The sequence below is a fragment of the Leptopilina heterotoma genome, unplaced genomic scaffold (genome assembly GCF_015476425.1).
Source record: "Leptopilina heterotoma isolate Lh14 unplaced genomic scaffold, ASM1547642v1 Lhet_16, whole genome shotgun sequence".
Classification (NCBI taxonomy): domain Eukaryota; kingdom Metazoa; phylum Arthropoda; class Insecta; order Hymenoptera; family Figitidae; genus Leptopilina; species Leptopilina heterotoma.
In genome coordinates this window covers 1742147-1759044 of record NW_025110874.1, presented here as the reverse complement: position 1 = coordinate 1759044, position 16898 = coordinate 1742147, and the positions used below count along the sequence as shown (strand labels likewise).

At 22.2% G+C, this 16898-nt stretch overlaps 1 protein-coding gene across 4 annotated transcripts in view; it reads right to left on the bottom strand.

The window, feature by feature from the left end:
• The window catches only part of LOC122498776 (cytoplasmic polyadenylation element-binding protein 2), a 507210-nt gene that overhangs the window by 202240 nt on the left and 288072 nt on the right, over positions 1–16898 (bottom strand). The gene's annotated exons all lie outside the window — the stretch shown is intronic.

Below are 16898 nucleotides of genomic sequence, written 5' to 3'. Positions count from 1 at the left end.
TCATGTTGAAAACACTACAAAAAAATTCAATTTTAAAGAAATTACAAATAATTTCAAAAATTCAATTATTAAAAAAAAAATAAAATTCTTCTTACAAAATTCAACTATGTTCAAAATTTAAAAAAAATTTCTCGTAAAAATCCTAATTAACTTTATAAATAAAAAAATTCTTCTCCAAATTTCAATTATTTTTATAAACGTCAAAAAAATTATTGTCCTAATTTTAATAATTTTCAAAAAATTTTCTAATTTCAATGATTTTCAATATCTACTATTTTAATAAAATTTCCCAAAAAGAATTCAAATTTTAATGACTATTTTACTAAAATTTCGCAAAACAATTCTATTATTCAAAAAAATAAAATGTTAAAAAATTCCTCTCAAACATTCAATTAATATAAAAAATAATAAAATTTTCTGACGAATTCAAGTATTTCGAAAAATAATAAATTTTTTTTGTAACATTCAAATTATTTCAAAGATTTAAATTAAAATTCTTCTAAAGAATTCAATTTTTTTTATAAATAATTCAATTTTTCAGGGAAATTCAATTATTTTTTTTAAATTTTAACAAAATTCTTCAAAAAAATTCAATTATTTTCATAAATAATAAAATTCTTCTGACGAATTCAAGTATTTCGAAAAATAATAAATTTCTTTGCAACATTTAAATTATTTCAAAGATTTAAATCAAAATTCTTGTAAAGAATTCAATTATTTTTATAAATAAGTAATTTTTTTAGGGGATTTCAATTATTTTTATAAATAATAAAATTTTTCAGGAAAATTCAATTATTTTTGAAAATGTTAAAAAAATTCTTCATAAAAATTCAATTATTTTCATAAGTAAGAAAATTCTTGTGAGGAATTCAATTATTTCAAAGATTTTAATCAGTTTTTTTTTGTCAAGAATTCAATTAATTTTCTAAATAATAACATTTTTCTAAGGAATTTTAATTTTTTTTTAAATTAAAATCGATGCAAAAATTCAATTATTTCTATATATAAATAATAAAAATCATTGTAGAAGTTCAATTATTTTTTCATACAATTTTAAATGAATTCCGCGAAAAGTGCGCAATATTATTTTTAAAAAATCTTATTAAAATATATTTATAAAATAAAAAATCTGATTTAACATTGATTTTTTCGAAAAAATTTTTAAATAAAATAATAAAATTTTCAAATAATTGCAGAAATTCAATTATTTGAAGAAAAAATAAAATTCTTCTTACAAAATTCAACTATGTTTAAAATTTGAAAAAATTTCTCGTAAAAATCTCAATTAATTTTATAAATAACAAAATTCTTCTCCAAATTTCAATTATTTTCATAAATGTCAAAAAAATTCTTGTCCTAATTTCAATAATTTTCAAAAAATTTTATAATTTTAATGATTTTCAATATCTACGTTATTTTAATTAAATTTCCAAAAAAGAATTCAATTATTTAAAAAAAAGTTTAATAAAATTTTATGCAAACATTTAAATATTTTCATAAATAATACACTTTTTTAAGGAATTCAATTATTATTTTCATAAAAAATAATTAAAAATTTTAGAAAATAATAATTGAATTAAAATGATGAAAATAATTTTGATGATGTTACAGTAACAATATATTCTTTTAATATAAAATAATGATTTTATCTCTCGGTCATCTTTAATTATTAGAAAACATGAAGAAATCGATCACTCCGAGTCTTCGACTCGGAGCAATCGATATCTTCATGTTTTATAACAATAATATTTTTGTAACTTGTTTAATTTAAAAAAGTTTTGAATTTGAAATTTTTGAGTGTCTTCACTCATGTGGAAAATCCTGTTCCAAAAATAAGATTAAAAATATAAATTTTGCAAATATTTTTCTTCTTTTTCTAAAACAAAATAATAATTTCGTTAAAAAAATTGTGATTCATAAAGAAAAATAATGCAAAATAAATAATATTTTCGATTTCTTAATCACAGTTGTTTAACAATTTTCTAATTTTCCTTAGAAGTAAAGAAGAAAATAATTTCAATTTGACAAAACATAATATTTAACAATTGAGTCTTTCAATGAAAAGAAGTGAAAAAAAATTCTGATGATTTCTATTTGTCATTACAATTTTGAATTAATTATAAAATATAAAAATAATTATAACATAGATATAATAATAAAATATACAATCTATTTGCTGAAATTAAGACTCGTTTTAGTGTAAAATTAATAAATTGATACTTTTTTTTATATTTAATGGTTATTCTTTTTCTTTCGCCTTTGATTTTACGAGCGGCACATGTTGTGCATTGAGAGAAGAATCAGGAAACCACCCAATTAAACGCAAATGAACAGAGGCAGCCTGCGTAAGAAATCCCCCAATGCAATTGCATCATCACGATCATCTGAGATCGGGTTTCGACCTGGTGGATTAATGTTTCCTGTCTATTTTATCGGCGCCCTCGATATCACCCGTTAACACTCAATAAATTGCCGCGCTAATTGAACTAAAACAGTATCAAATTGTCAGGAATCATCAGAGCCTCCATACAGCCGCACGGGAAGAAAGTTTGGAAATTTCAATACATTTATCACTTATTCAATCAGAATACAATTAAATTTAACTAAAAGTGAAACCATTTTTTCATAATTATATATATAAGAAAAAATACTTTAGTTTTTAATTAAACATAAAAATTAGGTACTATTTAAAGTTTTTAAATTGACAGGGCTCGAACCAGTGAAAATATTTAAAAATACGGACTTTACGGACCAAAAATGAAAAATTACGGACCAATTATTGACAAAAATATAATCAGTCTTACCAGTCCGAGTCAAATAAGAGAACATTTTACTTAAAACTATATAAATTAAATTTTTATAATAATTAAAGATGACCGAGTGATAAAATCATTATCAATTCAATTCTTATTTTCAAGAATTTTTAACTAAAATTCTTCTTTAAATCGATTATTATTTTTAAATAAAAAATAAATAAAATAAATAATTAAAAATTTACTCTAAGTTTTTCTTAAAAATAAGGGGAAAAGGGGAGAAAATTTATGATCTTAGGTGTTTTAGGGGATTTTATTTATTTAAGGAAATAAAAAAGGAGAAAAGAGAAAAAAAAGGTAATTAACTGTGATCCTTGTAATTGAAGAAAGCAAATGTTTTTTAAATTATTTTTATATTCGACTAAAGTTTTTAATTATTTTTAATTTTACGAATTCAAGTACCTATAAAGTATCTAATATGAAAAAAGGAATTGCGGTTTCTTAGGTCTCATTGGTTTCAAGAAGCTTATGGTGCAAATAATAATTCTTTTATTGAAAAATGCGCTTGATAAATGCCCGCAACTTGAGGTAAATGTTTACAATTTTTAACGGATGTGCCACGCAGTATCCTTGTCTCAATTTTTACTTCCAACTTTGTGGAGAAATGGTGCTAAAATTTTTACGACAAAACCATAAACTTTATTTATTTTTCTGCGCGTACACCTGTGGAAATCATGGTCTAAAAAACTTTAGGCCTCACTTTTTAGAACAGATGAAGTATCACAAAATTTTCTTTTCAAACTTTTTATATGTTTTGAATTTCTTCGTATAAACATCTTCAAACATCCATTTGCTTTTTAATTTTAAAAATTTTTTTTTTTTTTTTTTCTTTTAATTTTTTTTTTTTAATTAAATTGTAAATAAAAAATATTCGCCAAAAAATTAGTATAAAATAGAATCAATTCAGGGCTCAAACTATACGTCCTGAAATTCGGTAAAGGTCCGTAAATTTGCTTGAAGTCTGTAAAAGTCCGTTTTTTTAAAAAAAGGTCCGTAAAGTCCATAATTTGATTGAAAAAGGACGAAAAGTTCGTAAATTTTACGATATAATTTGGAGAATTTTAGAGAAATTCAATTATTTTCAAAAAGTAATAAAATTCTTCGAAAAAATTCATTTATTTTGAAAAATTTGAAAAAAAATTTTCGTCAAAATTTCAATTATCTTTAGAAATAATTAAATTCTTCTTCGAAATTCAATTATTTTCAAAATATTTAATACAATTCTTGGCAAAATTTCAATTATTTTCCAAAATTTTTCTCAATCAATGCGATATTCAATATTTATAATTTTAATAAAATTGACCAAAGAATTCAATTATTTTTAAAAAATTTTTATAAAATTCTACGCAAATCTTTAATTATTTTCATAAAATAATAAAAATTTCACAAAAATTCAATTATTTACAATTTTTTTATTATTTCTAATACAATTTTAATTGAATTTCACGAAAAATGTAATAATCCTTAAAATTTTTATTAAAATTCGTTAAAAGAATTCTATTATTTAAAAAATTATTGATAAAATTCTATATGAGAATTCAATTTTAAGAAATATGCAATTTTTCAATAAAATTTTTTCTTTAAAATAATTGACTACTAGTAGAATTTTCAAACCAAAAATTGAATTGAAAATGGATTTCAGTTAAAATTTTATATTATAATTGAATATTAAAAGCAATATAGCGTGAATTTTTAAAAAATAATTTGATTTTGAAATTAATTTTTTTGAAAAAGTTTAATTATCGCATTTTTTGTATATTATTTGAAGTTTCTATTTTCTAATATATATTTAATTGAAGAATTTACGAATAGTTGAAATTTCGTAACATATTGAATAGTGAAAAAAAATTAATCTGAAAAATGGCATTTTTTTAAATAAATTTTTTTTTATTTTTATAAGAAAAATAATTGTGTTTGATAATATGTAAAAATTATTATGGAAATAACAATTTTTAATATTAAATTTTGCTATTTTTAAAAGCGTTGTAATAAAAATTTTGATTAAAAATTTAAAGAAAGTTACGGACTACGGAAAAAGATAAAAAAGAATATAAATAATTAACAGAAAAAGTTTTTTAAAAAACATGAAAAGATCACTGTCATCCCTGAAATTATAAAATTCTATTTTTGCTATTGTTTTTGTTTTTTAAATTATATAAAAAAATATTTTTTATTAACTGACGTTACAGTAATTTTTTATAAATTGACTTTTTGACTAATTTTTTTATGCTTACAATTTACAATAAATTATGAAACTAAAGTTATCAACGATTTTTTCGACGAAAAACGAGAATTTTTTTTAATACCAAGGAGCAAATAATTTTTCATAAAAATAACTTATAAAACTTTGCTATTTTATCTGAGAGGGGACGACAATAATGACTAATTTAAATATTTTTATTTGATTTCATCGACGTGAATGTAGATAAATTTAGATTCATTATAATAAATTTACGCAGTATTTGGTATAAAAATACATAAAATTTTCAGAGGATATAATTCAAATCAAAACAATGTTTAAATAAAGTTTGCAATTTTAATTGTAATTGAATTTCTACAATTGTTAATGCTTTTAAAAAGCATAAAATAAAACATAAAATTCATAAAATGTTATATATTATATAACTCGTCATCAGAAAATGTTTTAAACTTTCAAAATTTATCTTATGTAGCCAGTGATAAATTTGTATTTTTACAATTTTAGTTTCAAATTAAACATGAACTTTCATTTATTTTTATTTATTTTTATTTATTTTATTTACACACAACATTGCTGGGATATCAAATTAAGACAAAAAACGAATCAAAATGTTGATTCAACACTTTTGATTCGTTTTTTGTCTCAATTTGATATCTTTAGAAATCTAATATTTCTAGATCTAAATGGACCATTATTTGGATATTATCTCCTGAATATCTTGTACTCAACGGGTTTTTTTTGTACATCAAGAAACCAGTGCACTACAATGTCGAAATTTTTCGACAAAATGCGTGAAAGACACTTTCTCTTCTCAAAAAAAAAAAAAAAAAAAAAAAAAAAAAAAAAAAAAAAAAAAAAAAAAAAAAGTATTTGTTTCTTCGACTTCTTTATAGACAAGATATTGACACGTGGGTTCTGAGCGAGTGATCGAACTTCGATTTATATGGAAACATCTACTTGAGTGCAGAATAAAAATATAAAGTTAAAATCATCAGCGTATATATATGTACTATAGGTATAGGTGAAGAAAACGTGATCGGAATAACTACAATTATTATTCGAGAAGAGTTAAATATTTATATAAAAGCAAATAAATAAAGCAGATGGCATTATTATATGTACAACGTGGCTCTGCGTTTATGTTCTCGATTTAATTGAATTGGGTGTAGACTTTTACGTATACGCACATACTTTTGCAATGTCATCGCAAACGATGAGAAAGTTTTGTTATTACTTTTTAATCTGCTCGCCGATATTTAACACTTTGCTTAACGTACTTCATGAATTCCATTTAATTGCCAATTTATTTTATATCCTTTATTTATTTATAGGAATTTATAGGAATTTTGAATATTTTTTTAAAAGCAATACGAAATAAATTATATGCAATATAGATAATACAAAGAATTTTCAAGAATATTTTAAAACAAGTTGTGTAAATAATAATTAATCTTTATTATTGATAATTAAGTTATTCAACATTATTAATTATTAAATTTTAACTTTATTGTATTAATAGACATTAAATCAACAATTTATTAATTAAAAAAGTAATCGAATTTTTTTAATTATTTATTTATTTTATACTTTATATAAATTAATTATTTATTATTGATAATTAAGTAATTATTCAACATTATTAAATTTTAACTTTATCATGTATTAATATTTAATAACAATTAAGTTGAAAATTTATTAATTAAGAAAAAGTTCGAACTTTTCGTAAAAAAAACTTAGTCAATAGAGCGTCTATTCAGCAAGTTTTTTAATTTCCACTATACGGCTATCATGGAAAGCTTGATGCTATCAAAAAATAATTATTTAAAAACAAAATCTTTGTGAAAGTAAATTACCAACTTTTAAGGAAAGTAGATTTAAGATGAATCAATAGGCGGCGAGAAGATTATAAAAACCAATAAAAACTTACTTGTAATAGAAAGAGAGGTTATAAAACAAGTTTTCGCTTTCACCACTTTTTTGTTTCCGCAACGACAAACTTACTGGACCAAAGATATTATTCGACTCATTTGTCTTTTTTAAAAATCGTCGTCACTACTCGCTTAATGAATTTCGAGTCCATTATTTCATCAAAAAAAAAAGAAAAAAAAATATATCTAACTTTCGCCAAATATATCTATATTTCTTCTATTCTATAGATACTTTTAGTTATACATAAGACTTTCAAAAAATGATTTCTTTTTTAATTTCATTATTTTCAAAACGTTGTAAAAATGTAACATAAATACTACAAATTAAATGAAATATGAATCATAAAATTATTTATTGGTTTATTACTGCTCAATTAATTATTTTTAAACAGCTCTTATAGAACTGTTATAATAAAATTTAATGAAATGTCTTGAGTATTTTATAACTATAATTTATTTCATAGATGAGTTCAGTTAGTAAATCAGAACAAATCGTAAAAAAACAGATAAAAATTACTAGGATTAAATAATTGATTACTGAACTATTTTTAAAATAAATAATTATACGAACAAAATGATTTTTAATTCAATCAAATAAAACTCTATTCGAAATAGAAAAAAAATTTAAATCACTTTTTGACCCCCTTCCCTCCATATGGACAATCGTGGATTTCATGTTTTATAATAATTAAAGATGACCGAATGATAAAATCATTATTTTATATTATAAGAATATTGTTACCTACTGCAACTTATTCAAAATTATTTTCCTATCATTTGAATTCAATTATTACTTTCTACAATTTTTAAAAACAATTCTTCTTTAAATCAATTATTTTTAATCATTTTTGATAAAGTTCTTTTGAGAATTTTCAAATTCATTTATTTATAATTAGATTTTACGAAATTTCATTGATTATTCGAAAATTGTTCAATTAAATATGTATTAGAAAATAAAAATTTGAAATAATTTTAAAAAATTTCGATTAAGCATTTTAAAAAAAATTAGTTGCATAGAATTTTTAATTAAAAGCATAAAAAAATTAAGATTTTCAAAGATTTTAATTTTTTTAATTTAAAAACCTTTACAAAATTCAATTATTTTTAAAAATTGCAATTACAAGTAAAATTCTACGAGAATTTAATTATTAAAATGCAAACATAGATAATTTACTGAATAATTGAATGTTTCTTCAAATTGAATTCTTATACATAATTTTATTAACAAATTTTTAAATAATTCAATTCTTTCGACGAATTTTAATAACCTTTTTAAGAATAATTACATTGTTTGAGGAATTTGATTAAAATTGTATTAAAAATATTTGAAGTTCTGCAATGAGTTTTATTATTTATGAAAATAATTGAATTATTGCGAAGAATTTTATAAAAAACTTTCAAACAATTCGATTTTTTCGAACAAATTTATGCAAATTCTATTTTTAGTAATTGAATTTCTGTGAAATTTTCCTTATTTTAGAAAATAATTGAATATTCGTGTAGAATTTTGTCAAAATAGTTTTTAAATAATTGAATTCTTGTGATAAATATTGTTATTTATGGAAATAATTGAACTTTTGCAATGAATTTTATAAAAATTTCTGAAAGTAATTGAATTTTATTGTCGCAGAATTTTGCTATTCATTTATAAAAATAATTGAAATGTTGATATTTCTTTAGATTTTTTGAAAATAATTTAATTTCTAGGAGGAGTTTTATTACTTTTGAAAATAATTGAATTTATTCTTGTGATGAATATTGTTATTTATTAAAATAATTGACTTCCTCCGAATGATTTCATTATTTATGAAAATAATAATTAAATCCCTGGGAAAGGAATTTTAAAAATCAAAATAATTGAATTAATGCGTAGAATTGAATGACAAATTTTAAAACATTTGCAATTTTCGAAAAAAATTGATGCAAATTCTATTTTAAATAATTGAATTCTTGTGAAATTTTGATATTTTTGAAAAATAATTGAATGTTTGTGTAGAATATTATAAAAAATTTTGTTTAATAATTGAAGTCTTTTGGGAAATTTTATTAAAATAGTAGAATATTGAAAAAATCATTGGATTAAGAAAAATTTTTGCGAAAATAATTGAAATTTTGACATGAATTTAAATGAAATTTTTGAAAATAATTCAATTCTTGTGATGAATACTATTATTAATGACAATAATTGAATTTTGTATAGAATTTTATTTAAATTCCAAAAAATAATTGAATTATAAAATTTTATACAATTTTTTTTTTAAATAATTAAATTTTTTTGGGAAATTTTATTAAAATAGTACCTATAGAATATATTGAAAATCATTAAATATTAGGAAAAAATTTTGAAAATAAATGAAATTTTGCCATGACTTTTATTAAATTTTTTGAAAATAATTGAAATTTTGCTGTGACTTTTATTAAAATTTTTGAAAATAATTAAATTTTATGATGTACTTTTGAAAATAATTGAATTCTTGTGATGAATACTGTTATTTATGAAAATAATTGAATTTTGCAATGAATTTCATTAAAATTTTTGAAAATAATTGAATTTCTGCGAAGAATTTGATTAATTTTGAAAAATAATTGGATTTCTGCGAAGAATTTTGATATTTATTAAGATACTTGCAGATACTTGAATTCTTTCAAAGAATTGTGTTAAAATTTTTAAAATTGAAACTAATTGCATCAAAATTGAAATTATAGTTTTTCAAAAAAATACTTCATTTATTGATTTATAAATAATCACTTTATGGCAGTTCTTCAATAGAATTAAGTTATTTAAAATAAATTATTGTCAGAAATAGAAAATATTTCAGGTTTTTTAGAATTCATGGTAATTTCATAGTTTATATGAGGCAAACAAAAGGACAAAAAAAAATTTAATTTTCTTATAAATTCTAAACATTTAATTTTTTCCAGTACTTTTAATAAAAATCCCCAACTTTCTCCCGATTTCCCGGACCAATTCTATTTTCCCTACTTTCTTAATTTGAATCAGTTAAAAATCATGATTTTAACTGACAATCAATGACTGACATTTTTCTTCTGAATCAGTTGAAAATAACTGATTTTCAGTAAAAAATAACTGAAAACTTGGTTAAACTTGACTAATTGAATCAGTCAAAAACAATTTACTGAAACATTAGTTATTTTTAACATAATTTTCAGTAGAAATATTACTATTTGAATTAGTGACTATGACATTTTGCTTCTGAATCAGTTGAAAATAACTGATTCAAATTTAGAGAGAGTGACTTTTCCCTGAATTCCCTGACCTGTGGCAACCTTGTAAAATATCTCAGAAACTTGACTTGCAGGATCGATTCTGTGGCTAGACTCGGGTGCAACTCATCAAAAACCTTTCGGAAAGTATGGGGTCCATTTTGAAAATTTAAACCTCTCTTTACAAGGCAGTTGCATATTGATCATAAATACCTAGATTGCACCCTAAATGCATAACGTAATTTATAAATAATCCATTTAGAAAAAGAAAATTGTTTCCTAAAATATTCCTATATTGTACAGCATTTACAGAACGAATAAACGAAACAAAACGCCGTACAGGTACATAAATTTCTCAAAGAGCATTGCTCTATTCAGAGAGAAATAAAATAACGAAAACTCTGATCAGTTTAACTGTTTAAATGTGTATATAGAAATACGAAAAGGTGACTAATGTAAAACAGAGGTCGCGTCCACAATTGAATGGTGCGGGAAGAACTTGGAGCTTATCGGTAATCGTTATCGCATTAGAGAAGTGGCAGTAATGCAAAAAGCGGCTTCAAGTCAGTGGATTCGATTTTCTCCTTGGGTTATCGAGAGCAGGTGCATATCAACAATCGAACCCGGCAGCGCAGCGTATTTATATAGACCCACTGATTGGTGCGATTCCACTTTCCATATGAGATTTACTGAATCTCTTTTCAGTGAGAGAGAAAGAGAGACTAACGAGAATCGACTAATAGCCTCAAAGGATCTCGACGACGCGGCAGATCGAGGAGACACGGAAGCAGTATCTCTTTGTGGATATTCATTCAATTATTTTTTAATTCCTCCTCATCGTGTATAATTATGCTGCGTGTTACAGTAAAACAGAAAGGTCGCTCCGGAGCTGAGGATGTAAGTAGATCTCTCGCCAAATGGTGACACATGGGAATTATTGCAATCGTTGTGGAGTTTGTCGTCCCTACCATGCATAGCAGTGAGAGGAGAGCAGCTCTTATCGCGCACGTGTTTCCCGCTTGAGGGAACTTATTGCTGCATTCATTAAAGTTTTGCGGACTAACTAAAGTTAATCGCATTTAACTACTGCGAGCTGAATACTATGCAAGTGGTTAATGTATTGTGGAAGTTAACTCGGAAGCTTATTTAGACTGACGTCTACAATTCATACGATTTACTTCATTCCGAGAGGAATTATTCTATGTATACACATATACATACAAATATTATACAGGTCTCAGAGTTGTGAACTAGAAAATACATTGCTGTATTATTTCAATTAGTATTCAAATAATTGAGAAATGGCAAATGAAAAGAATATATGGAGTGTACAATGTCTTATTCCTGGTCTAAAAATACTCGATTCTATCAAATCAATATTATTTTTAAACCTATCAATTGAACAAATTTGGAGTGAAATTTCACCTCATCAATACGTCAATTTTTTTTATTTTTTTGGAACAACAATTTCACTATGTTAATAACAGAATTTCTTTATTATTTTAGAATTTTCGTATCAGAACTACGAAAACAGTCTAAAAAATGGTTTGCGTAATTGATTTCACTATTTTTAAAGTAGTTAAAAAATATAATAGTTCAGTTGACTCAAAAAAGTAGTTAATAATTACAAAAACAATTACAAAGTCTGCTTGCACCAACTACATTTTTAGTTCTTTTAACTACTTTTTGGTAGTAAATACGGTATCCGGTCAAATTCCCGAATCCAAAAACCCGAAAGCGAAATTCCCGAAGACCTTTTCCAAGGTTGCCCAAATATTTAATTTTATTTTTCCCTGACTTTTCCCTGATTTCCAGACAAAATTCTCACTTTTTCCCTCACCCTAAAAAATATTCTGATTCACTCTAAAATTTATTAGAAACTCAATATATAATAATAAATAATATAACTTTTTTTATAATATCTTTTTTAAATAAATATTTAATCATTATTAATTTTTCCGTAGGAATTGAAATTCTTCAATACATTCAAATTAAAACCTTTTTGAAATTCAACAATTTATAAGAATATTATAACAAAACATAAAGAAGGCGATCTCTGAGTCTTCGACTCGGAGTGATCGCCTTCTTGATGTTTTGTTATAATTTAAATTACCATGAAATTTTTCAAAAAAAAATTTTTTATTTACAAAAATCCAAATAAAATCCTTCGCAAGAATTCAATTATTTTTAAAAAGTACTAAATTTTCTCAAAAAAATTCATTAATTTGAAAAAATTGTAATAAAATTCGTTGCGATAATTCAATTATTATTTTCAAAAATAGTAAATCGATTATTCGGTAATTCATTTTTTAATCAATTTTTAATAGAAAATTCAAAAAGAATTCAATTATTTAAATTAAAACATAAATAATTTATTGAATAATTGAATGTTTGTTAAAATTGAATTCTCATAAAGAATTATATCAACTTATTTTTAAATAATTCAATTATTTTATTCATTTTGACAAATTTTAATGAAATTTTTAAGAATAATTACATTTATCGAGGAATTTAATTAAAATATTGTATCAAAAATTAATTAAAATCCTGCGATGAGTTTTATTATTTATAAAAATAATTAAAACTTCCCAAAAATTTTATTAAAATTTTTCTAAAATAATTGAATTTCAGTGAAGAATTTTATTATTTATAAAAATAATTATATCCTTGAAAAGAACTTTATTAAATTTTTTTTAAATAATTGAATTTCTGCGACGAATGTTATAAAAATCTTTTTAAATAATTGATATTTTTCGAAAAATTTTATGAAATTTTCTATATTAAATAATTGAACTCATGTGAAAATTAAGATCCTAAAATTATGAACATTCAAATGAACGAAATTTATTTATTTCTTCAACAAATTAAATTTTTATTGAAATTATTTTGCGTCTCTATCCAAAAAATTAATTACTGAGTTTCTAAACGTAAAATTTTAGTTTGTAAATTTGTTTCTGATTATAGAAATGCATAAAAATATCTTCAATAAATAATATTTCGTTCATTTGAACGTTCAAAACTTGGGGATCATTAAAAATTTTATTATTTAAGAAAATAATTGAATTATTTCAAAAAAATTTATTAAAAATTTTATAAATTATTGAATTCTTGTGAAATTTGAACAAGAATTTTATTAAAATTTTTAAAAATAATTGAATTTTGAAGAAGAATCTTATTATTTATAACGATAATTGAAATTTTGCCAAGAATTTTATTAAAATTTTTGAAAATAATTGAATTTCTGCGAGGAATTTTATTATTTATAAAGATAATTGAAATTTTGACAAGAAAATTTAAAAATTTTTGATCATAATTGAATTTTTTTGAAGAACTTTATAAAATTCTTTTTAAATAATTGATATTTTTCGAAAAAATTTTTGAAATTTTTTATAGTAAATAATTGAATATCTGTGAAAATTTCATTATTTATGAAAATAATTGATTTATTTCAAAGAAATTTATTAAAGATCTTGTAAATTATTGAATTTCTGTGAAATATTGCCAAGAATTTTATTAGTTTTTAAAAATAATTGAATTTCGTAGAAGAATTGTATTATTTATAAAGATAATTGAAATTATGACGAGAATTTTTTTTTTAATTTTTGAACATAATTGAATTTTGCAGAAGAATTTTATTATTTTTATATAATTGAAATGACCAGTATTTTTTTTAATTTTTGAATATAATTGAATTTCAGCGAAAAATTTTATTACTTTTGAAAAAAATTGGATTTTTGGAATTATTTGTAACTTTTCCAAATTTCATTTTTTTTTTAGTATTTTAAACTAAAATTCTTTTATCAATCTAGTATTTATGAAAATGCTAAAAATGATTCATTAAATAATTTATAAGTCCTAATTTTATGATAGTTCTTGTAAAATAAAGTTATTGAAAAAGAAATTATTGTCTGAAATAGAAAAAATTTAAGATTTTGTATTAAATTTTGTGGTAATTTCATAGTTTACGAGGCAAACAAAAAAAAAAACATCAAAATTCAGAGTTTTTTCATGAGTTTTTAAAATTCAATTTTTTTCCAGTACTTTTACTAAAAATCCCTGACTTTTCCCTGAATTCCCTTACTTCCCTGACCTGTGGCAACCCTGTTTTTCCTGAAGGTCTTTAAACCCGAAATTTTTTTTTCAAATCTATTAAAAATCGGAGTAAGTAAACCAATTGAATTTTTATGAGAAGTTTCATTAAAATAGTAGATATTGAAAATTATTGAATTTCAAAAAATTTTTGAAAATAATGAAATCCTTTCTAAGAATTTTATTAAAAATTTTCAGAATAATTTTTTTTTTATTTTAACTTTTAGCGAATTTAAAGTTGTGCAAATTCTGAAAAAGGAAAAAAGTTGCAATAAAAATCCTTAAATATTTCAAATCATTTTTAAAATACAAATAATTTAATAAACACTGTATAAGAAAGTGTTAATAAGTTTAAGTTAATTTCAGGTATTAAAATAAAATCAAAAGACGATCTGAGGGTATTACCTAATATTGGGTATTAACCCAAAATATACTCTAAATTGGTAAACTTATCTTTTTAAACTTTTTAAAATATAATTCGAGCAAAGTGCTTGATTATTTTATTTTTGATTGAAAATTTGTAAAATTTGCCTTATTTAAAAAAATAAAGAAAACAAATATTCCTTTTCTTTCAGCACCTGAAAGAACCCCTAGATAAATTTTCCGATTTTACAAGGTCTGTTTACACTGACCGCTTTATGACTTTTGAGTTATAAAAGTTTCTCTCGTGGCTTTTCATACTTTTCCGGATATTCCTGAACTGCGGTTATACTGCCTTTTCTATTTTATTTTTTAAAGCACATTTTCGTATACGGAATCCCACAAAATAGATATATACAGTGAAATATATTTTCTACTATTCATATACTACTTGAAATATTAAAGATTTTTATATAGAACGGACAAAAGAAAGGCAAAAAACGAGAAAAAAAATAGAGTGTTAGAGATACATCACGTTCTGACAACAGGATTTTTAAAATTGTTTCTCAATTCTAGTTTGTATAAATATAAATACCAATACAAATATAATACTGTCTTCTTCGATATAGAGTAAATTTTATGAAACAGACAGTGAAGGAAATTTATTACCTATTTATTTGCAAATTACGTTTTGGATTTTGAAACTTTAATAGGATTTTGTTGGCAGATATGGGTTTCGAAATTTACGGTATTATGAAAGTTTATATTATAACAAAAATAGTAAAAAGTTTATACCAGCAAATAATACACTAGCTCTTAATTTCCCAAATAAAAATATTTTCATTTAATTATTTAAATCTTTATAATAATGTAAGCAATAGGATGCAATAATCGACTCGATATTTTCGAATTCATGACTGAATTGGAAACGCCTACTTAGGACTCCCGGACGATTCATTGGCCACATTCCAAGGTCATAAAATGACAGCCAATGGTTTTTTCATGACCTTCATGTGTGGCCAATAAACTAAGCGGAAGCCTCAAGTGGGCGTTTTTATTCAAGCTACGAGTTTCCGCAAAGGATCAGTTTCACATTCGAATAAAAAATAACTGTACTTATTATAATTTTTACCTTTTTATTATTTATTTAGAAATATAAACGGATTTGGAAAATAGTATCCTTTCACATTATTATAAAAATACTACTTATTAATATTATTATTATTATTATTTTTTATTACATAAAGAGATTAAATCTAAAGTTTAATTAAACATTTCACATGTGATAGAAGATAAACTTTTAAAAAGAATATAATTAGATCTTTTCTACTTACGGGCTTTACTCGCATCCATAGGGATATTCAGCGATAATTCGTGAAAATTCAGCGATAATTCATGTAACTTCATCTCACCTGAAAGACGAAAAAATTTGCACATTAATTAATATGATAATTTTACGATCTTCATGCAAACTCTTACCGTATAGTTTAAAATATCGAACAAAACTGTAAAGTATTTTTTTAAGGAAAAGGTATAAAAATTAATTATCATCAAATCTTATTATTACTATCAATTAAAACATATATAATGTTAAGATAATTAATTTTCATAACACTGGCAATTTCTCATAGCAAAGTGTTTCTTTATTATAAATTAAGCAGATATGCTAATAATTTTACTATCTCTAAATCTGAATAAATGAAAATTCACTTAAGGAATTAAGTGATTCTTTACTAAAAAAGGTTTAGAGAGTAGTAATTAGTTTAAATTTAAGTGGATTTAATAAATAAAAAATCAGGGTTGACAAAAAAATTTAATTTTGTTTATCAAGATAAAATTTTGACTTTTTCCCTTCTTTCGAGAACTTTCAAATTTATTTGTTTACAAATCAATTTTATGAAATTTCGAATATTGGAGAATTAAATATACATTAGAAAATAAAAATAAAAATAAAAACTTTCAAAATTTTACAAAATTCAATTATTTCTGAAAAATTGCAATTATTAGTAACTTCTCCAAAATTCCATTATTATCTAAACTCTGAAATTAATTTTCAAATCAATTTTTATTAGAAACTTCTACGAGAATTTAATTATTAAAATGCAAAGATAGATAATTTATTTGAATAATTAAATGTTTCTTCAAATTGAATTCTTAATTCTTATACATAATTTTATTAAAAACTTTTTAAGTAATTGAATTCTTTCGACGAATTTTAATAACATTTTTAAGAATAATTACATTTTTCGAGGAATTCGATTAAAATATTGTATTAAAAAAATT